Genomic DNA, 25,886 nt, shown 5'->3' with positions numbered 1-25,886 from the left:
GTGGATGCGCCGTAGGAGTCTCTATTCACTGTTGTGTTGCTGATTTGATGCTCACTTAATTGTTCTGGGTCACTCGAGCTCTGACGTGGCTCGATTCCTCGTCTACAAGATGATCGCAGTAGTCCAGACCTGTGGCTCCAAGGGGGAGAGTGAAGCCAGCTTATATAGGGTTTGCACCCCTCAGGTTGTGACTAGCAGCTGGCTACACAGGCATTTGTGGGATCAGCCTCACCATTTTGTAGTGCTTGCTCTTTTGCAGGACTAGCAGAATTTCTGAGTGTAGAGACATTTGTCAATTTACATAATTAAAGCACTGCAAACTCATCCAGATTCACAGATCCTGGTGCTGGCTCCCTTGAGACATGCTGCTTCTCTCCTATGAATTATTTATCAGCAGCACCATTCCATACTGGCCCCCTTTGTCTGTTGATTTGTGCTCTGGATTTTCCTTTCCCCAATGTTTTAGTTATGCAGGGTGGCGGGTGGAGAGAGAAAATGGCTCCATTTTTACGGGTCACTGCTTTTACTCTTTTGCATCACTTGAGGACATCGGAGGTCACCCAGTGATGTAGCAAGGTTGTCCTTTGGGAACAGCCTACAGGCAGGTGGCACATATACCTGTTCAACTCACTGTAACAGAAGCGTTGTATGGTATGGCTTGGTTTTAAAAAGGATTGGGTAATTCTGTGGCCTGTTTATACTCAGATCAATACCAGCCAGGCAGGGGAACAGGATCAAGGAAATATATCTGCCATGGAGGATGGCCTGGACCTTTCTTAGTCTGACTCATTGGAGTCACTTTCATAAAATTCCCTGATTTATGTTTGTCTGGAAAGAGAACCAGGAGCAGAACCCAGGACTTCTATTTCTTAACACCCCCATCCTGCTATGTAGCCATGCACTGACTGATGCACATTGAAGATAAAAACTTACCCTTGCTGCCAATTGGTCCTTTTGCTCAAGTAGCAGAAGATTTTTCTGTATTCCTAAAAACCCGTGTAAACCCTGCATGCCATCCATGTTGGGAAAAAGGTACATAATAGTTCCAGATGGTGGAATGTTTGTTTTGTTTTTTGTTTTTTCTTAAAGTAAGCAAATTGTATGCAAAAAATCTAAGTTAAAAGAATGGTGGGACTGCAAAATCCAAAACTGCACACTTCGTACGTGCCAGAATTAACACTGCCTGTACAACCTTAATTTGAGTCCCTTGAGTATGTGTAAATATATGCTTACATATATATGTGTGTAGATATGTATTATAAAACAACCTTTAAGGTACATGATCCCTAACTAACAGCTATGGTGGATCCCTGCCTTATTCAGTTCAGAGGATAAAGCTGCTAAAAAAAAAAGGCAGTAGTATTGTGTCTAAGGGTTTAACTTGAAGAGCTGAGTTGTGTTCCTGGTTCTAACAGACTTCCTGGGTAGGGACGGACATTAAATATAAACCAGTTTAAGTGATCAAAAACTGGTTTAAACCTGTAACAGAACAGATGTTCAGTGCACATAAACCAGCTTGATAATGGCAGAAACCCATTTGAGATAAACCTGGTTGAATATAGTATCAGACTTAACTGATTTGCATCAAACCAGTTTATGCAAAGTCTGTCCAAGACCCCAGCATTTAAGTTTAAGGGTTTAAATTAAATCAGAGTCCCCCAGCATCCTGGAATGCTCTCTGGGCTGAGCGGGGCTCTCTGTTTCAGAAAGCTGGGCTGGCCCCTCCCCTCTGCTCCCTGGCTGCAGCTCACACAGAGACTGCATGTACACCAGGGTCTTCCTGGATTCCTCTTGCTCTCTCCCTCCCCCTTAGCACTCCCTGCTCAAGCAGGGATTTCCCCCATCCACTCTGCCTTACACAGACACCTGTCAGAATTAGCTAGCATACCACATGCTGGCTACAATCCGGGTTGTAGGAGATGGGACAAAGGCAGACAGGACTGTGTCCACTTAGGGCTCTTTAGAGCTAATCAACAGGTGGCTGGTAATGTCCCTTCATTCCTTCCTTGGAAACAGTTATTTAAGAAGATCTTGAACTAATGAAAGATCCTTTTGTTTGACTGATGGGGTGATAAATGCTCCCTGTGTAACTCTCTGCTGTGTAACTCAGTGTTGTGTAAATCCCTGCTGGCTCCCTAGCTTCCCAGTGTAAATTCCTGCTGGCTTCCTTGACCCCCTCAGTTCAGCACTATAGAAAGGGAGGCAGGGCTGCACTAGTGCCCCCTGTCTTCTAGCCTGAGCCACTGCAGGCATGTGCCTGCATTTCTGGAATGAAAAGGGAATGTCTATCTACCTCCAAGTCAGTTCAAGCTTTGCAGGTTAGAGTATCCTGCAAAGATTGAATCAATTCAGGCTCAGGCTTTTTGAATGTCTGTCCCTAGGCCCCATGTTTGACTAAGATGGTTTGATGGCATATGTGAAGGAGGCAGAACCATAGGTAGATCCAGGATTTTAAAAAGGAAGGTGTGAAAGCAGTGACTAGCACTGCAAGGATGGCTGCATACCCAGACTACCAACACCCCCTCACCTCCTGCCCAATTGGGGCAGGCAGAGCACTCTGCCAGGGACTTTTTTAAGTCTCCACATCTAGAAACTTCCCCTGTCCCCAACCTTTTGGCATCCTATCCCTTCCCCTCCAAGTTCAGCAGAACCTCCCCTCCCCATCCATTCTGCCCTTGCCCTCTCTACTTACAGTAAGGGGATACCTAGCCACCACCACCATCCTGGTTGCTCCTACCCCACTGCAGGCAGGGCTTTAGGGAGTCGCTGCACAGGAATCCAGGCTCAGTCAGGGATGGAAGTGGCGGTGGGCAGGTTCTGCCTCTGCACCTGCTCCTGGGCTGGAGGGGAAAACCCCAGGGGACTGGGCAGGGAGAGGAAGCTTCCTGCCACCCCTACTGTCCCAAGATCCTCATACATCCTGGATGGAGCAGGGCAGGAGTAGCTCTGGGACTCCCCCACTCTGTGGTCAGCTAGGGACAGTGGCAGTGGTAGTGGCAGGTAGTGGAGGGGGAGGGGCAGGAAGGGTTTACTGAAAAGATGATTCTTACTTGCTTCAGGGACTTAAAAATGTCCCTGACTGCTGCTCCTGCTGTGTGGTCCAAAAGGGGATGTGTGACTGCACCACTGCAGCCCATCTGGATCTACCCATGGGCAGAACTAAGGCTGTAGAGGTACTGTCACTCTGATGCTTGACTTTTGAGTGCTGGATTTTGCAACCTAAATAGCACTGTTTTGTTTTGGATGGATGCAGCATTTATTCCTGTGATCCCCACACAGATACCACACTCATCAGAAGGTGTGATCTCGCCTGCAGGCGCGGAGCCCACATGTGTAATTTCCATCTCATACTGCGTTATTTAAATCAGCTGATGTGAGAAATGCTACAATGCTGTGGGGGGCTATTGTGAAAAACCCTCTGTGAAGGCTTTTCACAATGTGATGGCAGCTAGAATATTCATCTGTTTTTGAAGAGACTGCTGCTGATGATGTATTATTTATACAGCAGGAAATTAGACTCAGAGGAATCAAGTATTCTTCAAATAAGCTTCCTATTTCTGTCAATTAAGAATGCACAGGCTGTTGGTTCCCTGGTTTGGAAAGAGTAACTGAGGGAATAGAAGCAACTTCTGGTCATTTCCCTGATGTGGTGCGCAGAAAACTGCCATCCCAGCAGCACTCCAAACATTTCAGATGGAGGAAAAATTATGGATTTTTCCATAATCCAGCCAGTAAAATAAGTTCATGTAGCCTTTGTGCACACACACTGTCTCTAATTTCAGTGGAAGACAGAATAAACAGGTCCAAGAAAAGAGAAGGCACTTGATCTGACACAGGAACATGAAAGCTGTGAACACATGATCTTTCATTGTTACCTTCTGTAATGTAATCCAACACATGTTGTTGTTACTAACAAATGGCTGCTAAAGCCAGGAGACCATTGTTATGAGTTAAGGGTCATTTACTCCCTAATTAATGTTGTAATTTTTCATTTGTTCCCTGTGTAGCTCCTGAGTAAATGAGTTGGAATATAATTAATAGGAGGAGTGCCTTCCTCCCCTTTATGGCCTTCCTCAAGTAATTGTAATATATGCTCAGAGTTGGCAGAAGACTGTATTCATGGAACATGAAAGAGGTTTCTGATACCATCATGATATGGGGCATTATCCCATAGTTATGACATGAGATATTCTCACAGCCGTGAAGTGAAGGGGCATTCTTGCTAGCCACAGAACAAGGTATTTTCAAAGAGCTGTGAAATGGCGTATTCTCACAGAGCTGGATAAGAATGTTTCCATAGATTCAGGAAATGCCACATTCTTCTCCAGCTGTGAAATATGTTGTCCTTGCATTGTGAAAGAGTGCTTTCACACATAGCCAGCCATAAAATGGTAGTGGGAAGGAAGGCAGAGAGCTTAACGGTGTTGCCCAGCATTTCTACCTTTGTAAATTCCTGAAGAAATACTGTAGGAATAGGTAAAATGAACTCCATACAAAATAATGTTCATGTTGAGTAAAACTTAGTAAGCACTTTGGAAGAAGTGAACCCTGAATACTTACAGCTCCAAAAGAGTCCCCTGCATTGCCTCCTATCTGCTAAGGTCTGAACAGATCACCTTTAGTCTTCTGAGGCATGAAAACTATACTCAGATTAAGGGGTGAAGGTCTGTTGCTTTGACACACACATCCCTTAATTAGGGAAGGATTTAATTTTACTATGAATGCAAATCTCCTGGTTGCCTCAGGGGGAAATCAGCTTCCATCATGTAGGGTATTACCATTGTAGACTTTTACAAAAGGAAGTCAAGGTTTTTCCTGTATTCCTTTGCAACTGGGGAAACTGAGGCACAGGCAGGTTAAGTAACTTGCCTGAGGTCTCTCAGGTTAGTGGTTCAGTCAGGAACAGAGCAGAGTTTCCTTATGTCTAATTCTGTGCATTACCCACAAAACAATGCTGCCTCAGCAGGTCAGCCTAGCTGTTAGCACTACCACATTTACAGTAAAACTATCTGTCAATGTCCTGATAAAATGTGACTGTGATTGGATATAAATGCCCCTGAGTTTCAATCTCAGAATAATCCAGAAACTCTGTCCAATGTGCTGGTGCTCCAAGAAAGGTGACTGTTCTGCAACTGGGGCTGGCACAAAGGGCTGGGAGTTGGTTAATCACCAAGAAAGGAGTTTTTGCAGAGATTATCTTGTGGTGGTTATAAAAGACTGTTCTCTGCAGGGCTGCCACCTACTGAAGTAGCCTCACTTGGTTTATTTAAAGACAACTCTACAAGCAAGCCATCCTAGTGGTGATGCCAGAGTTCTGTTGTATAGCTTAGACCAGTGATTTTCAGCCTGGGTTCTGTGGCAACCTGGGGTGTCATACAATACTTTAAAGGGTGCCCTGCAGCATTAGCATTGTTATGTATGTAAACCTCTACACGTGATTGCACAGTAGCAGGGCAGCTCCGTGCCTGTGGCAGCCATGATGCACAGGGCAGCGCCAGCTGTCACACTGCTGATTATGGAGGAGAGTTCAGCTGCTGCAGTGATGATAGCCATTTTTGTGCCCCCTGCCCCCATTCAGTTACACTACTGCATGATTCATAAGGTAAAGCTAGAGATTTCAAATAGGAACCCACAGTGCCCAAACCGTTCTGACCGGCTGTGGTTTTTCTTAGTTTTTTGCAATGAAAGAATTTCTCTGTTTTTTTCCATAATCAAAAAATTAGTGAAAGTTAAGAGTTGGCATTTTTCAAGGATTGGGTTAACAAGTGGTGTTGTACGTCTAAAAAGGTTGAGAGCCAGTGACTTGGACCAGTTTCCTGAATGGTGTAAACCAGGAGTATTAAACTCACCCCAACCCCCAGGCTGGATTTGGACTGCAGTGCTCTTTACAGGATTGAGTCCAGACTGCAGGGTTGCTCATGGGCTGGATCCAGAAGACTTGGAAGTGGTGTGGTGAGTGGTGGTCGGGTGAATTGTTGAGGCTGTGGGGTAAGCATCAGTGGCTACCACAGGGGTCAACACAACTGTCACTTGTCCCCATTGTTAATATGCATTGCCAATAGGGTTCTGTGCCCTAGATTTCCACAATGGAAATGCCCTGACTTGCCCTACCAACATATTCCTGGCCCTTCTACAAGTCCTGTGAGCCATGTGACACAGTTCTGTGTGACTGATCCAGCCCACAAGCCAGAAGTGTGACAATCCTGGTATAAACTGTACCAGCCAAATCACTTTTCTACCAGTGAAGCTGTTTTTTCACCATAGCTGTGGCTGATATAGCTGGGTCCATTATGGGGTAATATTTTCATACTCTTAACTACAGAACTATACTGGCAGAGCTTTCTAGCGCAGACCAAGACCAGCCCTAAAAAGACCTTCTAACCCATACAGTGTTCAGCACCAGGCCAGTGGACCACAGAATCTCATAGACTTGGACTGACTTCTTTATGGGGTCTGGACTCCCTCTACATAAATTCTCCTTTCTAGCTTTGGACCCTTTCCACCGGCTCACAGTCCTTACTGGCGGCTCTTGGAAGTTTCAGTTGCCATGATATTTAGTAACTGAAATTCATAGCTATATGAAGCTTGCATAGAGACCTGTGAGAAATGAGGTATGGATATTCAGTCAGGAAACAGTAGCCCATGTGGGCAGAGTAGCCAATAAGAGAATGAGCCATGGAGCTTAAACTATCTCCATCTGAGTGCCTAGTAGCAGGTTATCTAACTCTGAGGCAGTGTGAACAGATAAGTGGGGAGCAAGATGAGGAAGCTTGTGCTGCATCTAATGGTCCTTATCTCCTCTGATAAATAAAGTACCTTGCTCTCTAAGAACATTAGTCCAGCTCTGAGGATACTCACTTGAACTATTTTAGAAGAAATCCCAAGGAGTCAATGCATGGCAGGGAGAAGGGTATTACAGATATCTATCAGTCTAGCTGGTGATGTAATAACAAAGACTGAAAGACTCTTCAGACAGGAAATGACAGCAAATCCTTTTACCACTGTTGCCAAATAGACTGTGCTGGGGTGGGAAGGGCTGTATTTTCCAATGGTAGGCACTTCCAGTGCTAAATTGGCCTGTACTTATGGAACTAAAAGTGAGATTTCTCTTTTCTGTGTGTGTTTTGGCTTCCTGTAGTTTTCCCAGTGTTGTGCATGTCTGTGCAGCTGCTGAGCTTCATGCACCAGAACCTTTCTGTGACACTCAGGGTTGAGGCGTAGGGGGTGCACATAGGTGCATATTCACCCTCTGAGCGTGGTGGTACACCCCCTGCAAAAAGGTACCGCCAACACTGTCAGTGCCTGCAGGTGGTTTCCACTAATCATCCTGCCGCCGACACCGCTGGTCGCACCTGTGGGCAATCCATGATCGCTCCTGGCTGCCGCCGCCACTGCCAGCTGCACCTGCGGGTGGTCGCTGACCCCTGGCCAGTGCTTGCCATCCCCCCTCCCCTGCCACCAACAGTGCCAGCAGCATCTGTGGGAGCTCCCAGCTTATTGTAGCTGAGGTCCCAGTGCCGCATTCTCACAGCCACTAGCACGGCTGTGCCGCCCCCCCCCCCCCCCCCAGCCACCAGGGAATGCGCCGTTCATGGTGAGACTCCTGCATGTCCACATGGTCTCCAACGACAGAGCACAGGGAGCATTTTTGGGAGTAGCTGGTTGTTCCTTATGTGTTTCCAGAATGGTTCTTTAATGAAAACAGCAGTTCAGACCAGCTTATATAGGGCTCAGGTGGCAAATATTTTGCCTTGGAGATATGAGCCTGAAACTCACAATCAGCAGATGGTTAGTAGGGCTGCACGAAGCTTCGGTCCCTGATTCGATTTGGTTGGGATTCAGCCTGATTCGGTGGCCGACTCTCCAAATCCAAATTGAATCAGGAGACCCTTTAATCTCTCCGAATTGAATAGGAACCCTCCAAATCAATTCAGAAAGTTTTGGAGATTTGGACATAGACACAGCTTTAAATGTTTTTTCTACATACCTCAAGGTACCAGGTAGCTTGTGAATGCTACAATGGTGGGGTGGATGGAGTGTCCTGTGGGATTGAGGGGGATCCCCAGCATGCTCGACAGCAGACCCAGAACTGGATCAAAAGCACTTGCAGTCCACTTCTGGGTCCGCCAGGGAGTGCACCAGGGGGGTCCCCCCACCCCTGTCTCAGAAACTGGTGCCTCCTGGGTTTGGGGGGCACCCGGTGTCCCTGCACAGCTAATCAACAAACCAGAGGGGATGACAGGGGGAAGGCCTGGCACACTCCCCAGTAGACCTGGAAGTGGACCAGAAGTACTTCCAGTCCACTTCTGAGTTTGCCACCAGCACGCAGGGGCCCCTTCACACTTCTGTGGGACACTCCATCTGCCCGACCATCACAGCATTCACGAGCCACGCCTGGTACCTCAAGGTACGTAGAAAAAACATTTAAGCTGTGTCTATGGCCGAATCACTGAGTCTCCAAGTCATCAAATCTTCAGATTCAGATTCGGCTGAATCAAAATCAGGGACAGTGGTTCGAATCACCAAATTGAATCACTGTCCCCAATTTGGGCCGAATCCGAATCGAATATGGCCCATTTTGCACACCCCTAATTAATGTTCTCTTCTTCCCCAATCCTAGTGCCATGATTTTCAGTGTCCTGAGTTCCCTTCCCCATGTTCGAGGACTGCCATTTCTCTGATGGCACAGCCCTGCAATGGCTTCCCATCCATCTCATATGCCAGGACTAAGGATGTGGAGACAGAATGCATTTACTCGGGAATCATTATCTTAATGTCACAAAAGAAATTACGAAGATACACTCCCGCCCATATTTTGCCTGCTCCTGTTGTATAGTTACTCTTCACATCCTGAGGGTAACCTTATCCCCAAATGGTGTAACTTACACTGGTGTAAGACTGTATATCATATGTCTGCTCAATTTGTATCTTCATAATTTCGTTTGGCCCCCAAGGAGCCCCGTGCAGAAGCTGCGCACTGGCCGGCCAGGCCTTTCCGCCCATGAGGGTGGGAGTGAGGCAATGGGGTATGTTTGGGGCTATGTGTACATGTCGGTGCCTTGCTCCCACCCTTGTAGGTGGAAGGGCTGGGCGGGGCACAATTTGTTGGTGGGCACCCCCTTTCATCTGGCCTGTGGTGCCCATCAACAAATTGTGCCCCACCCAGCCCTTCCACCCACAAGGGCCACTCATACGCAGCCCCTGCACTGGCACAGCACAGGAGGGAAGCCCCACATTCTGGATCTAGCTGCCTTCCCCTCTGGGGCTGCACAGCACTGCAGAGAAGCCTCAGGTACTGGAGCCAGTTGCCTTCCCCACCTCCCAGGGGAAGGAGTCTGGGGCTTCCCTCCCCTGCAGCACAGCCCCGATGGGGAAGGCAACCAGCTCCAGTGCCTGAGGCTCCTTCCTGTTCTGTGCATCCCCAGCAGGGAAGGCAGCTAGCTCAAGCATGTGAGGTTTCCCTTCCATGCTGTGCCAGTGCAGGGGCTGTGCATGAGTGGCAGGGAGCACTGGCAATACAGACATCCTGGCAGAGGATGCACCCCATGCTGCAATGTGCAGCGCTGGCTGGAGCTGCGCCCCACCGGGCACCTGACCCTGAGTGTCCCACCTGCTTCTGTGCCATGGGAGGAGTGTGGGGGGTCCCCATACCCTCAGCCTTCCTTACACCCCACACTCTGCCCCCTCCCCACCCCCCACAAATACACAATATATTGTAATAAAATAGTAGGTGTTTGACTTTTAGTGTGTGATTTTTTTTCTGGTTCTAAGATGGAAAGTTCCCTCTCAAAAGGAGTATTTCTGGTGGATATGGGGGGGGGGGGGACTTCTGGTGGCAAAGGTTAGGGGTCAGAGGGTGGGACTTCTGGCCCCAAAATGGAGACCAGGGGATGGGGCAACTGTCAAGGGGTAGGGCTACCTATGCGGCCCTTGACAGTTCACCAGAACTCATTAAGAGTCCCTCCACCTAAAATAACTGCCCACCCCTGCTACACACTGTATAAATTACACCAGTACACTAATTGTGTGTTTACTCCTCTGGTTGATTTTGTTCCAGGGTAACCATTTGCTGAATATAAACTGCTCACCTTACATAGTGACCAGGTACTATAATATAGTAGGACTGCCTGCTGTCAGATAGCTTAGAAACATTGATCCTGGTTGCATCTACCTGAGACACAGACTGCGTGGTTGTTACTGTGCAGTCATTTAGTACTTTTATACCCAAGTACTAAACCACTGAGCAGTAACTGGCATTACTGCGCAGTAGTGTCCCCACATGGCTTCCTGGTGATGCTGACTGCACAGCCGCTTGTTACTACAGTGAAGTGCAGTACCTCGTTACTACTGCACAGTAGTGTCACATCATGGTTCATGCTCTGCGATGATACTGTACAGTAGTAACAAGCTACTGTGCAGTAAGCATCTTGTGTAGACATGGCCACTCAGGTGTAAATATACTACAGAGTAAAATCCAAGATAAATTATTGCATGGAAATACTGTTTTATGTCCATGTCCATAATTTCCTCCCAAGTGTTAGATTCGGCATTTACTAGCAAATCTATTGATGAGACCCTATGCATAGGGACCTACCAAAATCATGATTTCTGAAAAATTGCAAAATCTGGCATGTTCCACAAAATCAGGCAATGCCTGTGAAATCCACAGGAAAATAAACTTACCGAAAATAAAATGCTGGTTCCTAGCAGTCCTCATGGTAGTGTGGCCAGGCTGTGTAGCCCAAGAGGGGGGAAAGAGGGAGGGGGTCTGCCAGCATACAGGGAAGCTCAAGATGGCTGCCACCCCTGCCCCTCATCACTGAGTGGCTGAAAGGGCTGCCTCTCATGTGGTCCTGCCCCTCTTCACCAATCAGCAGTGAGGGAAAGGGCAACAAGGGCCCCTCAGCCAATCAGAGTTATGGGCAGTGGCCCATATGGTTTATGCCATATGGGCATATGGGTTATGCCCGCAAAATGGCAGCTGGTAACACAATCTCCCCATGAAATTAGCCAGCCATTTCCTTGAGTTGGGTGGACCCCTCTTTATGTATGTACGCCACCATTCCACTGCAGGTCTAGCTGCTATGCCAGTGTCATTTTTCATGAAGTATTGTTCTCCTGGGGGACTTCAATCACCCAGGCATCTGCTGGGAGGGCAATACAGCAGTGCACAGGCAATCCAGGAAGTTTTTGGAGAGTGTTGGGGACAACTTCCTGGTGCAAGTGCTGGAGCAGCCAACTACAGGCCATGCTCTCCTGACCGGCTGCTCACAAACAGGGAAGAATCAGTGGGGAATGCAGTAGTGGATGGCAACTTGGGCAACAGTGACCACAAGATGATTGAATTAAGGATCCTGAGGAAAGGAAGGATAGAGAGCAGCAGAGTATGAACACTGGGCTTCAGAAAAGCAGACTTTGACTCACTCAGGAAACTCATGGGCAGGATCCCCTGGGAGGCCAGTCTGAGGGGGAAAGGAGTCTAGGAGAGCTGGTTGTACTTTAAAGAAGCCTGACTGAGAGTGCAGGAACAAGCCATCCTAATGCACAGAAAGACTAGCAAGTATGACAGGCTTAGCAGGGAATTCATCACTATTGATTAAATCACAAAACAGAAGCCTGTAAGAGGTGGAAACTTGGACAAACAACTAGGGAGGAGTATAAGAGCATTGTTCAGGCATGCAGGGATGAAGTCAGGAAGGCCAAAGCACAACTGGAGTTGCAGCTAGCAAGGGGTATGAAGGGTAACAAGAAGGGCTTCTACAAGTATGTCAGTAGCAAGAGGAGAATCAGGGAAAAAGTGGGTCCATTACTGAATGGGGGAGGCAATGTGACAGAGGATGCAGAAAAGGCTGAAGTACTCAATGCTTTTTTCACCTCAGTCTTCACAGGCAGGGTCAGCTCCCAGATTGCTGCACCTGGCAGTACAGTTTGGGGAGGAGGTGAACAGTCAACAGTGATGGGAAAAAAAATGGTTATGGACTATTTAGAAACACTGGACATATACGAGTCCATGGGGCCGGACGGGATGCACCTGAGGGTGCTAAGGTAGTTGGCTGATGTATTGTAGAGCTAATGTGATTGCAGGGAATCATCTTTGAAAACTTGTGGTGATCAGGGGAGTTCTCGGATGACTGGAAAAGGGGAAACACAGTGCCCATATTTAAGAAAGGGGAAAAAGAGGATCCAGGGAACTACAGACCAGTCAGCCTTGACTCAATCCCTGGGAAAATCATAGAGCAGCTCCTCAAGGAATCCATTTCTAAGCACTTGGAGGAAAAGAAGTTGATTAGAAACAGCATGGATTCACCAAGAGCAAGTCATGCCTGACCAACTACTGTGCAATTCCCATAATCCCTTACTGCCTCCCACTCCTTTCCATGTGTCCAAAGGTGAAGTTGCCACTCCCAGCTGCCACACCTGAATTTTTTTCCCTCTGGTGATATCTACAAAGCATCTGAGTACATGCCTGGGTGGTGTACTGTCTGTTCCCAGCAATTTTTGGATGCGATATTCTTGGACATAACTAAATGTGCCATCCAGTCCTCTTTAGCCTCCCAGCCCACCCTCACTCTTCAGGGATTAGGCCAGCGGTTCTCAACCTTTCCAGATTCAGGACACTCCATAACTTTTTTTTTTTTTTTAATTTGGTGTTACCCTTGTTGAAAATCCTGTTCTGCTGCCTCAGTTTACTTCAGTGTTTCTTAACTAAGTGATGCTGCCATTGACATAGCTGCTGCCAGTTCTGGGTAAAAATGCTTTGCATGCTTCATGAACAACCAGAACAGGAAGGGCTGCAACACATGCCCATGTGCGTACTTACATTAGGGTTATCTAATAAACCTAAAGTAGGCAGGCCTGATGCCTCAGCTTTTCCCAGCCAAGTATCACATGTACCTCATAGAAATAGGGAGAGCTGCCCCACATGCCTCTATTTCCAGGTATGTGTGACACTAGACCAGGAAGGGCTGTGGCAAGAACAGGCTCCTGCTTTCATTGGCTTCATCCAGATGACAAGAGGCAAGGCTTGTGGTGCCACAAACAGCAGGAGGGGAATGTAAAAATGTGTCCTGTATATTTGCAGTGCAGGGTCAACATTTGCTACCAGGAAATACTAGTAGCAAAAAAGTGCACCGGAAAAAATGTGGCGCACATAACAGGAGTGTGTGCCCAAAGACACAGAGGCTTGGTCCTTCAGAGCATCTCCACTCCTTCACTGGTACCCTGGCTCCAGCAGCATACTGGGAGCCAGGAGGAGCTGAGCAAGGGCAGTTTGCCCAAGGCGGGACAATGTGTCCCTCCACAAAGTGCATGTGCAGGGGCATGTGCCGTGGCAAAAAGTAGTGGCACAAATTTGTGCCCCTCCTATTTTTGCTGCTGCTAATGCATGTCCCTGAACATCTGGATGTGGCCATTAAGGTTATTAGATAAACCCAATGGAGGCAGGAGTGCCTGATTCTCTCACAGATGCATCCCAGTTCAGCTCCAACAACATGACTCCTCAAAACTGTGGTGCATGAGAAAGTTTCACGAGGCAATAACCATGGCACTGGTGTCACAGCACACCGACAGGTTCTCATGGCACCCTGGTTAAGAATCACTTAGGCCTTGATAATTACATACCCACATTGGTACCTCAGTTTACAGGTGTGTCAAGCCAGAGAACCATCCTGCTGCCCATCCCCACGCATGGACAGAAAGCAACATATCATCCCTCTCCTAACACCAGACATCACAGGCCTTGAAGTCAGCAGGCTGATAAATCAGAGCTGTTCCTGCTTGCTATTTGCAAAACTGCTGCTCATTCATAGGGAGAGAAAGGCAGCTAGCAGGCTCTCTCTGGCAGGCTATTTCTACTTTGAAGAGGTTCATGAAATATAAACTACATGAGGCATTAGGCTTCTCTCTGCCCTTTATGCTTATGGGGAAATAAATGCTTTTCTTTTCTAGTGAATGTAGGGCTGAGCCTCTCTGTCTGAAAATGTTGGGTTTGCTATGGAAACCAGGGCCCCTGATCCAACAGCTCTTCAGCCTTCATATTGGGAAGAAACAGTGACATGATTTCTGAGCTGGAAACAATGAATACAAGAGAGAAACAGGGATGGATTCTGATCTCAGCTACACTGGTGCAAATCCTGAGTTGCTTCACAGATTCATAAGAGAGGAGCTGAGAACAGAATTTGTCCAAAACAGAGACAGAGAATGCAGGGGACACACACAAAACAACCCTTGCTAGTCTTTTCTATTCTGCACATTTCTGTTCTTATTTTTTTTAACAATCATTCCAGATGGGAACATATGATGAAACAAGTCAGTGTTTCTAGGGAGTCTGTACATTTATGTAACAAAAATAATTTTGCAGTGACGGCATTTAAAAATTTCCTTTTACCTATTTACTTTTCGGTGAACTGATACTAGCAGGAGAGTACTGTTCACAGTATGTTACCACTCACCAACACAGAAAATGATTGTCAGTCAACTATACCTGCTCTGTTACCGTTAATATTGTTGCCCCATTGATGATGGAGCTGTTCATGTATAAAGACAGAACAAAGATACGGCCCGTTCCATAGAGTTTGCCATCACAATTACTAGCACAATCGCTTCGTGACCGTGATCAAACATGCCCAGTGGAATCAAACTAGCATTACATATTATATGCTGCCCACCACAGGGCCCTGTTGTGGTGAGGACTTCTTAGCCTGTATGCCCCAGTGCTAGCAACTATTTGTTTAGCCCTCTGTTCAGATGAGGTACAGATGTAGCAGCCACCAGTATTCTTACCTTTCCATCTCTGCAATGGCCTGGATTGCAGCAGGCTCCTTCAGACTTCTCCAGTCTTTCTCTCCTTCTTCTATAATTAAGCTTGGTCTTTTTTTTTTATTATTTCACTAACAGCAGGAAAAGGAAGTCTCCCTTTGATGGAAAAGGAGTTAAGGAGCCTCTGATCAGAGTGGTTTTGATTATAGCAAAGCCTTGCAGTGGTTGAAGAACACACTGGCAGGGACAGCGTGTGTGAGGGCTCCCAAGCTGCTGAAGCTGCTTTCCAACCCTTACATCTCTGGCTGTGCCTAGAATCACAAGTGCTGTAATTAGTTCCTCAGTGCAACAAGCTGGGGAATAGCTGCTTTTCACAATGTTTTCTTTTGTGAAGGAAAAGGGACAAAACAGAACAGAACTGAAAGCTTATCCAGTGGGCAGGTTGCTTATTACATCCCAGAGTAACAGCTGAGGAGGCTGAGAAGAGATGAGGGCACAAACTGATTGCAGTCAGCTTACTGAGTTGGAAGCCAGGTCTGGAGGCAGCATATTTAGGCTGCTTCAATATTTGCTGCTCAAAATGGCTGCATGGCTGAGTTGAGAGTCGGACAAGCACTCGGGCCCAGAAGAGTTGAGGCCCAGCTGCAGTAAATGGAATTAATAAATGAAAATCCTTGTTGCATCAAAACAAATATGAGAAGAAGCAATTTGCATGTGTTAGAGCATCTAGGAAGGTGGCAAGAACAAACTCATCTCTGTGACCCAGGCAGTCACATAACTGCCAAGTCTGGATTGCAGTGTCTCAGTCCAGCATGATGCTGCTGTCTGGTAGCCAGGACCACCTGCTGCCCCAGCTATCTTCCCTGGCTCCTAAGCATCTCACAGCCTGTATTCAAGTGAATTTTAGAGTACTGCACTTTGTGGGGTTAGGCAGGGTTTTAACCCTCTTACACAGCTGAGAGTTGAGGCCCAAGGTTTCTCACAGAGCCTCTGAAGGAGCAGGAAGTAGCAATGATCTCCAGAATCCTACACTGCCGGTAAGCACTGACCCATTCTTCCCCTCTTGGAAGGCAGCCGTGCAAAGCAATTACCTCTCTGTGCATGCGTAGTTCTGTGTGCTTAATTTCTGAGTTCCAGTGTCAGTGACACTCTGTCATTGACTCGCTCTGATGCGTACAGACAATCCACAGGCATCAGAAGGCCCTTTGCCAAACAATTCCAGATAACAAACAAATCTATGCAAACTGATGCCTGTTCATAAACAGTTTGCTAAAGTCTTAATCCATGGCTATATTGTTTGTCCAGCTGTGCTGCCAGGAATAGCTGCCTAGAGGGACTCACCAATGGCAGCATTTCTCTTCTGCTGTTAAACACTAGCATGAGCATAGGAAAGGGAAAAGGCATTTGTTATCTGTTCTGGGACATTTTGCACTGTTTTGTTTTGTTTTTTCTCTAATTTTCTATTTCTCTTTAGATAAATGGGCCAGGCAGGGAGCTGCCATAAGGTTTCCATGGGTGGTAATATCATGTGAGAGCGTATGAATTACAAGGTTTAATGGAGAATAGAGCCAATCAATGAGGAGGAAGCTCCTTACTTCTAGTCTTCTCTGGCTCAGGCATAGAAGTAAGTAGAAGGTCTATGGAATGAGCTGGTAAAGAAGGAATCAAAATGGACTGATTAGAAATATAAAATGGATTAGAAACACTGATCAGAAATGTAGGTCGGGAAAGGCCTTGTCTGCCATCAAGTCTAGTTCCTGATGTATTTAGAAAACCATTAATCCAAAAATTCCTCTAAATCATGGGATCATAGGAAAGTAGGAATGGAAGGGACCTCATGAGGTCACCTAGTCCAGTCCCCTGCTCAAGGCAGGATCATCCCTGATTTACACCACCCCAGCCAAGTGCCTCTCCAACCTATGCTTGAAAATTTCCAAGAATAGAGATTCTACAATTTTTCTAGGTAGCCTGTTCCAATACTTGATCACCCTCATAGTCAGAAATTTTCTCCAAGTTAATTTTTCTCTGCTGCAGTCTGAGACCATTGCTCCTAGTCCTGTCACTACAACCACAGAAAATACTCTATCTCCATCCTCTCTATAATTGCCCTTCAGGTATCTGAAGACTCATCAAATCCTTCTCATTCTTCTCTTGTCCAAACTAAACAGTGCTAGTTCTTTCAGCCTTTCCTCGTAAGTAATGCTTCCTAGGCCCCTAATCATTTCTGTCCCTCTGCAATACCTTCATACACACTACGAGGTCCAAACCTGAAACACCAATTACACTCTATAGTATGCCATAGGTACAAGCAGGTACTACCAGTGCCCTGCCACTACAGTGACAGGCAGGTGGTTGGTTAATACATGATGAGAGGCTCCTCAGAAGATGACTGTGTCCCACACTACCGAGGAAGGCAAAAACCATTCTAGTCCTTGCCAACCTGACTTAAGGGGAAAATTCCTTCCTGAACCTCAGTTGAATAATCAGTATGAGCCTGAGCAGAAACTCAAGGCCCTCTATCCAGGAACGTTTGAATTTCTAGTACTAGTAGGAGTGTCAGGACTCCCTTGCCAAAACCCCCACCTTTAGCTGTGATCAATGTCTCAATGCTTCAAAAGGAAGGCAAAAACCCAGAAGCTGGAGCTATGTGCTGGAGCTGTGTGCTGTCTCTGGAGTCGCATGTCAGGTCTGCAGCTGCATGCTATCTCCAGTCATGTGCTGGGTCCAACCCTGAGCACTGCCTCTGGGGCCATGCACTGAGCCTAGAACCATGCACAGAGTCTGGATCAGACGCATCATGTGGCTCCAGAGCCAGCACATGGGGTCATGAGGGGTAGGTAAAAAGATTCCTTACTGGCCCCTACCAGTGCAAAAGCCGTGAAGTATATGATTATCCTTTCATGCTAAAAGGAGTTATTTTATAATATATAATATACCATATAATTCTGGCACTGGAAAAGGGTGCAGGTTATATGTGAAAAAAACATGGTAGTTTAATTTCAAAATACAATTCTTACCAAAGAGAGTGAGGAAACATGCACATTCATGAGACAGTCTCACCCACTGTAGCATAGTCCAAAGCCTCGTGATCTGGAGGCTGACCTAATATGTGGAAGACCCATCTTCAACCTCCTGTTCTTCCTGATTTCTACTAAAGACTTTGTATGTCAGTCTTCTACATTTTAGGAATGCATCCTTACCACTAGATTTAATTTTTTTTCCAATGGACACAGGCAAGTCTCCACATGAGTTTCTTAGGGCACACTTACATGTGTTCTGGGGGTGGGGGGATGACACTTTAATTAGAGCGGCTCCAAGAGCCACTCTAATTAAAGTGCTGCCGCAACTCATGTACCAGCGTCCCTGAACTTATAAATCTTGTTCAAGTTTTAGATAAAGCACCTCTGCTGCCATTTTGAAGTGTGGGGACACTGATTCACGAGACGCAGGGGCCTTCTGGAACACAGCAATTGCCACGCTCCAGCAGACTTGATTAATCAAGTCTACTCCGACATGCTGGAATTCCAGTTCTTCAGAGCAGACTGCACACTAATGTATAGCCGCCCTTAGGTGCCATCATGCCCTACCTTCATATTAATGTGGCTTATCACCTCCTTTGAGGCAGTTATACTATATAAATACATATTCAGTAAATTATACCTTTGTTTCCTGTATCCTCTATGACAGTGGTTCCCAACCTTTGTTATACTGTGGACTGGCAAACTCACTCAAAGAATTTTGGTGGACCAGGTATAGAAATATTCTAATTTATGTATTCACATTTGTAAATATTTAAATATGTAATTTTGTGAATATTTAAATTTGTACCTGGGTGCAGGTTGAGGCACCGCAGCCACGGGCACTGGGGGACTCTGCAGGGGGAGCAGGCTGCACAGGTAGTGGCCCGGGGAGACCCAGCTGGGGCTGCCTGGGAAGAAGGGGCTCCACTGGCTTCCCTAAGGGCAAGCAGCAGAGCCACCTCCCTGCCCTCTGCCTTGGGCTTTCACCACCCGCATCCCCTGTTCCCAGCCATGGGCAGGGTGGGGGGGCTCTGCCCAACCCAGCATGGGCCCCGGTACCCGCTGCACGGGCAGCACTTTGCCAGGTGCAGCCATGGCTGTGGGAACAGGATGGGGTACACGGAGTCAGCTGCCTTTCTCCCAGGGTTGCCCCGCCATCCAGCTTTAACCCTGCACATGACTGCCGGCAGTGGAAGCTGCTTGCCCAGTCGGACAAATGGAGGTCTGAGCAGGGGGCTCATGCCATGACCCGGCAGCCAACCCTTCATGGCCCAGTCAGCCTGGTGGTTGGGAACCTCTGGTCTATGAGACCTCTAACAGTTGCCTACTGCACTTTGCATTTAATAGTTATTGGACTGAATGGATAAACAATATTGGGATAATTTGTGTCCCTTTGGCTAGAATTTAGAGGCTCCAGAGCATCTTACTTAGCCATCTTCCCTCTGGCTTGTCTTCTTCCTAGTCCCATACATCTTTCCCTCCTAGTAGGGAAACTTCAAGAGGGCAGCTGGAGAAAAGTCTGACAAATGCCTAGCCTAGAGCCTGGTGTTTAGAACAGTTAAGACAAGGAAGTATTGGATGCTACTTGATGCCCTCTGTGTGTGAGAGCGCCTAGAACCTAGGTCCCTCATTCCCTGGGTAAATGTGATAACTGCTAGGATGTTGGGCCGAAAGGTGTAAAGCTCTCCTTACTGTTTTTTCTGTGACTTACTATAATTTTGGGACTTACCCAACATTACACATGAGCCTGAGTGATTCTCTTCTGCCTGGGTGTGTACACAGCCAAAGTGCAGCCTACTGAGCAGATTCAGAAGACAAGCATAGAGCAAACATAGCTGTGCAGAATCTGAAGCTGTGCATAAGTTATACAGCTGCTTAACTGTTACTTAGATGTGTTAAGGTAAAACAGGATTTAGCCCTTGAAGTGTAGCCCATACTGCATCCCATGGGAGGGAGTGCTCTAACCAGTGAACTGTTTGGTATTCTGAACTGGGTGTATGGGTGAATATATCTGATTCTTTTTGTGGGGGGAAAAAGCTTTAAAGAGTTCAATTTTATCCTTATGTGAAATGCGAAAAAATATTTAAATCTAAAATTTAACCTTTAATTAGATTTAAAAAAAAATTGTTTCCCTCCCAGCTCTACAAGCATGAAGAGGTTCTCAGAATCACATGGCCCAAGGAGGAAGCTGTTATATAGCTGAACTCCATCTTCGTTTTCTGGGACTTTCAAGCATAGGTGGGCACTGTCATTGGCTAAGAAGCTGTTGGGTTCAGCTATCTGCCTCTGGGCAATATATACTTTCAGAGGGTTTGCCATGTCCCTGAGCTTCATCGCCAACTTCCCTGCTGTTTGTCCAGGGGGCCAGGGTGTTTCAAGGTGAACCCAGTTCCAGGATTTTTTTAATCCCTCTGTCATTTTGAAAATGTCTCCTACATGCATGTCTAAATCAGCTGTTCAAGCACCCCAAGACAAATGATAGTTTTTTTTCATTTCAGATTGAATTAAATGTTATGTTTGGACAGGCCCCTTTTCTAAAAAAAAGTTTCAATTAAAACCAAATATATTTTTAAAATTTATTTTATTCTTTTTTCTTTTTTCTTCAATGTCAGTTATCACAGATTCAGCAAAGATCACAGCCTTAATAGGCAGTGATGGACTGAACAGTGTATGGGTGAAATTACACATTACAATTAGCACATGCTAATGCTAGGGAATATTACACAGTGAGTGCATCTACATGTTCATCAATGCGTCTTTTCTACTGCACATTACATTCGGTATGTCCAGATGCCTGTACACAAGTGCAAAGGCTGTTCCAATGCACTGTAATTCCAGCAAATCAGAGCAGACTTGATTAAATCAAGTCTGCTGGAGTGTGGTAATTGCTGCGTTCCAGCAGCTCCCATGTCTCATGTACCAGTGTCCCCACGCTTAAAAATGGTGGCAGGGGTGCTTGAACTAAGGCTTGTTGAACAAGCCTTAGTTCAAGCACCCCCACTGCTATTTAAAACTGATACATGGGATGCTGTGGCATTTTAATTACAGTAGCTCTCAAAGCCGTTGCAATTAAAGTGCTGCCTCCCTCTGCCACCCCCAGAGCACATGCAAAAGTGCCCTCTGATGTGAGGTACTAAATTCATGCACATTAGGCTGTACAGTAGTGCATTTGCATATTTTTTTAGTGACAATGCACAGTGTGGCAGGGCACTGTTTGTGCCTGCCACTTTAAGGGCCTTGTAACAGGGGGACTTCTTGGGGCCAATTTTCTTGTGGACTGCCCACCTGTTTCTGGGCTAACCACCTACCTTCTTTCCTGCCACACCTTGTTGTTAATTAATTAATTGATGTTAATTAAGTGGGAGGCTGCCCATTTCTTGCCCCGATGCCAGGGGGTGCTATCTGCGGCTCCGTTCCTTCCCTACACCACAGCCCAAGCCTCGCAGATGGCATCCAGATGGTATCAATATCACCAGCCCCACACTGGGCCCCAGAATCCTGCTCTTTGAACGCCACCTGGATCCCTCCATTAAGGTGGCCTATGCCATCTTCATTCCAAGCTGCATGGCTCCCTGAGCTGCTCCCCTTTATGGGTGTGGTCCCCCCAGGACCTTTGGCTCACCAGCCCTGGCCCCACTTCCAGGCCAGTAGGAACCCCAGGCCCTCGGCTCTGAGCGTCCCTCGCAGTGGGCCCCCGGCCCTTCGACCCTTCCAGTCCTGGCCCCAGCTTGGACCAGTCAGGGGAAGTTCAAACAGGTTCTTGAGTTGATGGCCCCTCTCTCTCACTGGGGTTCACCTTCTGAACCCTACAAAGGAGGTAACCCACCCGGTTGTGGGAGCTGGGGTTAAGGCGCCCCAACCCGCCTTTCACCAGGGTGGTAACTGGCCTGCCATTTCCTGGGGACTCCCATGCCACTGAGAGCCCCACCAGGACACCCACTTCTGGCAGGGTACAGTTTTAGGTCATGCCCAGGACCAGGAGCCTTCTGACCATCCCCTACAGCTCCTCCCTTACCGCCAGGTGATACCAACAGCCCTACAGCCAGGAGATGTTGTTGCCTGGCCTGCCAGCAGCAAAAATGCCCTGTTTATATGGGAAGCCCTGAATCCAAAATGGCTGCCCTCATCAGGCACCTGCCAGCTGCTGTCTTCAGGCCCTTAAAGTGGCAGCACAAACAGTGACCTGCCACACGCAGGAGACTATTTTAGTGAGCATTAATGTAATGTCATGGTTTTTATGTGATGCTCTAATGCACAGTAAAATAGTCTACCGTGCATTAAAGCGCGGTACTGGGTGTAGATCCATCTACACTGGGTGTAGATGCACCCAGTGTTAAAGTTAGCACATGCTGTGAGAAGTTGCACATTAAGGGTTAATACCCTCTCTAACGTGCACTGCTCAGACCTGCCATTAGGGGGCTGGTGAGCAGGATTGTTGTTAAGGGCTGCAGGTTTGTTCCATATCTGCCCTGCTCACCCGCTTTCTAGCCCGTGTAGATCAGGGGAGTGGAGGAGAAAGAATTCGCCCTTGTGGATCGCTGCTCTTCCACTCTGACTGCCTCCTTGTCCTCTCATTGCCTCTCCACCCCCAGATAACTGGCCTGCCAGCCCAAGACCAGTGGCAATGAGGGGGATTCCCCCTCCCTGCCAGTCCTCGGGTTCCCTCTAGCCCTTGCTGTCCCCATGTGCCCAGATTCAGCCTCTGCCGGGCCCCACAACTCCTTAGCAGCTTCTTGCCCCCCCCCCCCCTTCCCCCTTCAGTCATGGGGCCCAGTGGTGGCTGGATCTGCGTGCGCAGGTATGGCTCAGGCTGCGTGGAGCACAAGGAAGCTGGTGAGGAGACCTCCTTCTGCTGCCTCCACTAGCAGCACAATGATTTTTGGGTGGAGGGACCAGTGGGGAAGGAGGGGGTGATAGGGTCAACAGGGCAGCATTCCAGACAGTAGGGTGGAAATCAGGGTGTCAGAGGGACAATCTGGAGGTGGAGAGACAATTTGGGGGACAGAGGGGGCAGCATCCCAGCATCCCCACCCATCTGCACTCATCTCCATTCCTATTCCTGTTTCCTTGGTGCCCCTGCCCCACTTCACCTTCCCCTTTCCCATCCCTGTCCACTCACCCTCTCCCCACTCACCTGCTGCCCAGCTTTCCCCAAATGTCAGTCCAGGGCCATAGGTTTCTGAATGATACCTAGTCCACCTGGGAGTAGTGCTTCCTGGGATACTGAAGGACTACAAATTAGTTGTTATATCTCAAGTGAGTAGCCTGAAGCCAGGGTGAGCTAGATCAAACAGCTTAGAGATAATCCTTGCCCAAAGTGACATAACTGTAAGAACCTAGAGGACTCAACTAGATTATCCTTGTTAACAAGCCTTAATGTGAAATCATTCAAGCTTTAAACACTCTTAACATGGTCTAAATGTAATATGTTATATGTAATCTTACCCTACCAGATTGCATCTTCTCAAACATGTGTTATGCTATAGGAAAGTTACGACAAAATCCCAGGTATCCAATATGCAGTGTAAGGCAGTGTGTGCGCCTGGGGCATGAGGCCCAGGCACAAAAATCTGGGAGGTGGGGTGCAGCACAAAAATAGCAACAGCTGCTCTGCAAACCCAGTCACTTCTGTCAGCAGCCCAGCCACTGACATGTGTTGCTGTTGCCCAGGGTGCTCAAATGTCCACTTCCACTTCTCTATCCAGTGGGTGTTGGAGAGCTAGTCCTAAGGGTTTTTTTGTTTTTTTTTAAGAGGTTTACATGTTTCTGGCTTCTGTTGGCATGGATATGCCATGAGAAAGGCTTTTCTCAAGAGACAACTGTCCCTGCTGTCAGCAGAGGCCATATGAAATAGGAGAATAATCCTGGAAAATGGTAAATTAGGCTTTCCAAACCTCAGGAGAGGCTTGTCCTCCAGTTTGACAGTAGACTTGTGATTTGGAGCCTCCTTTTTATTCAAACTACTTTTCTTATTCCTAGTAAAAAATCTCTGTCATTAGAGCCACTAACTGTAAACACCATAGTTTACCCCCCAACAAGTTACTATCAGCTTTAAAAAATGATATATATTCACCTTCAGTTTTCACGACCCTCACCAAATGTTTTCAAGGGTTTTTTTCTGTTTGTTTGTTTGCATTCAACAGTGCAAGAAACTTGATTCTTTTTGGAAAAATGGAAAGCGGAGATAAATGCCTAAATCTGGGAGTTGGGGCTTAAAGAACAAAACAACTATAGAGTCATACAAAATAGGGTTGGAGGGGACCTCAGGGGGTAATCTTGTCCAGGCTCCTGGTCAAAACAGGACCAGACTCAACTAGATTATCCCAGCCAAGTCTTTTTTCTAGACAGGTCTGCAAAACCTCCAAGGATTCTACCACCTCTCTAGGTAACCTGTGTGGTGGGCCAGTAGGGGGCGCTCCTGTGCTGAGCCACCCACCTCACCGCACGCAACCACCTACCAAGCTCCAAGTGCCTCCCCAGGTGTGCCTCATGTCCAGCCATCCCCCTTCCTGGAGCACACCCACAAGCCTGGGTGTACTGCCACCACCACCCAGGGGATCTGGTCTGTCTTCAACCCTGTGCCCCCTGGGGTACACAGGCCTTGTAGACCTGGAGGATGCTTAACCCACTGTGAAAACTTGGGGTGCTTCCTTTAGCCTGAAGCACAAAAAGTGGCCTCCCTTAGTCAGCCAGACCAAGGAGGCATCAAGGCATAACCCAGTCCATCTCCCAGCCAGTCTACCATGCTATGTACAGTGGAGAACTTCATTGGTTAAAGAGAGAAGGCTTGGGGAATGGTACAAGTTAGAGAAGCATCAAAGAACAGCCTTAGAGCAAACAGTGTGGCTAAGTAGTTGTTGAGCATGCATCTATATCACAGTAAGCTATATATCTATGTAGAGTTCAGGCAAGTTACTCACAAGTGTCATCCAGAGGCTGATTGAGCTTTCCTGTGGATGCAGGCAGTTCATGGTGTGTCAGTGAGTTTCCAGAGAATTCTCCATCTCTCTGTCTGCTCACTTACTCACATGTTCCCCCAAAATGGCTCTCTCCCCTCCAGGAAGAAGGGGGCTCTTAAATAAACTTTTCTGGCCATACCTTCTAGGTCTAATCAGGTCCTGTGTGGTTTAAGGCTAACCAGCCAATTTAAAAAGCATCACTAGTCAACTCATAGAGTGACAGCTCTCTACCCCTGCCCTCCTGCCATGAGGTTAGTGCTTAAAACAATGAAGAGAGGTAGGGACACCCCCCTCTCACCTGGTTCAGATCACGTAGGCAAAGCTGGTTGCTTAGCAACCAGAGTGATAGATATGTAAGAAGACAATGACAAAGAAAAAAAAAACTGGTAAGAGAGACATGGATGAGGCTGGGATGGAAATCCTTCATAACCTGTTCCAGTGCTTTATTATCCTCCTTGTGAAAAAATTGTCCCTAATATCTCACCTAACCTTCCCTTGCTGCAACTTGAGATCATTGCTCCTTGTTTTGCCATACGCCATGACTGAGAACAGTCTAGCACCATCCTTTTTGGAGCCACCCTTCAGGTAGTTGAAGGCTGTTATTAAATCCCCACTCAGTCTTCTCTTCTTGTGCCTTTGTACACACACAAAAAAATGGCATTTAAAGTGACTTAAATCCCCTTTTGCACCACTTTAATGGTGTTGCTGTTGCACACACAACAGCATATTCCATTTTAATGGCATTGCTGTTTGCATGCTCGGCGACGTATTCTGCTTTAACGGTGTTGCTGTTTGCATACTCGGCGGCATATTCTGCTTTGAATGACTTTGTAATATAGCAAGATAAAACCCCTCCGAAGTGTTTTAGTTTGCTACCTAACAAAGTGCAAAGGTGCATGGGGCTCTGGAAGCTGATGTGTTTGGGGAAGCTGTCTTGGCAGGCTTCCAGTGCCCCGTGCACTGTCCCCACCACCTTCTCCCACCACCAGCACACCCAGCAGCCCTCCTGCCACCTGGCCACTCTACCCCAGGGGCAAGCCATCCATTCCCAGGTAGTCCCAGGCAGCAAGAAGATGGTGGGGATGGTGCAGGGGTGCTGGAGCTTACCTACCTCTCCCACTGCGAGGGGAGCGAGCTGCCAGTGGGCCGA

At 47.3% G+C, this 25,886-nt stretch overlaps 1 protein-coding gene across 1 annotated transcript in view; it reads left to right on the top strand.

Moving 5' to 3' along the window:
• RTN4R (reticulon 4 receptor) overlaps positions 1-25,886 on the top strand; it is a 218,209-nt gene that overhangs the window by 139,888 nt on the left and 52,435 nt on the right. The window lies entirely within an intron of this gene.

Source organism: Alligator mississippiensis, chromosome 10, assembly GCF_030867095.1.
Source record: "Alligator mississippiensis isolate rAllMis1 chromosome 10, rAllMis1, whole genome shotgun sequence".
In the NCBI taxonomy this organism is placed as follows: domain Eukaryota; kingdom Metazoa; phylum Chordata; order Crocodylia; family Alligatoridae; genus Alligator; species Alligator mississippiensis.
Note: the sequence above shows the minus strand (reverse complement) of the source record. Positions and strands in the feature narration are given on the sequence as shown.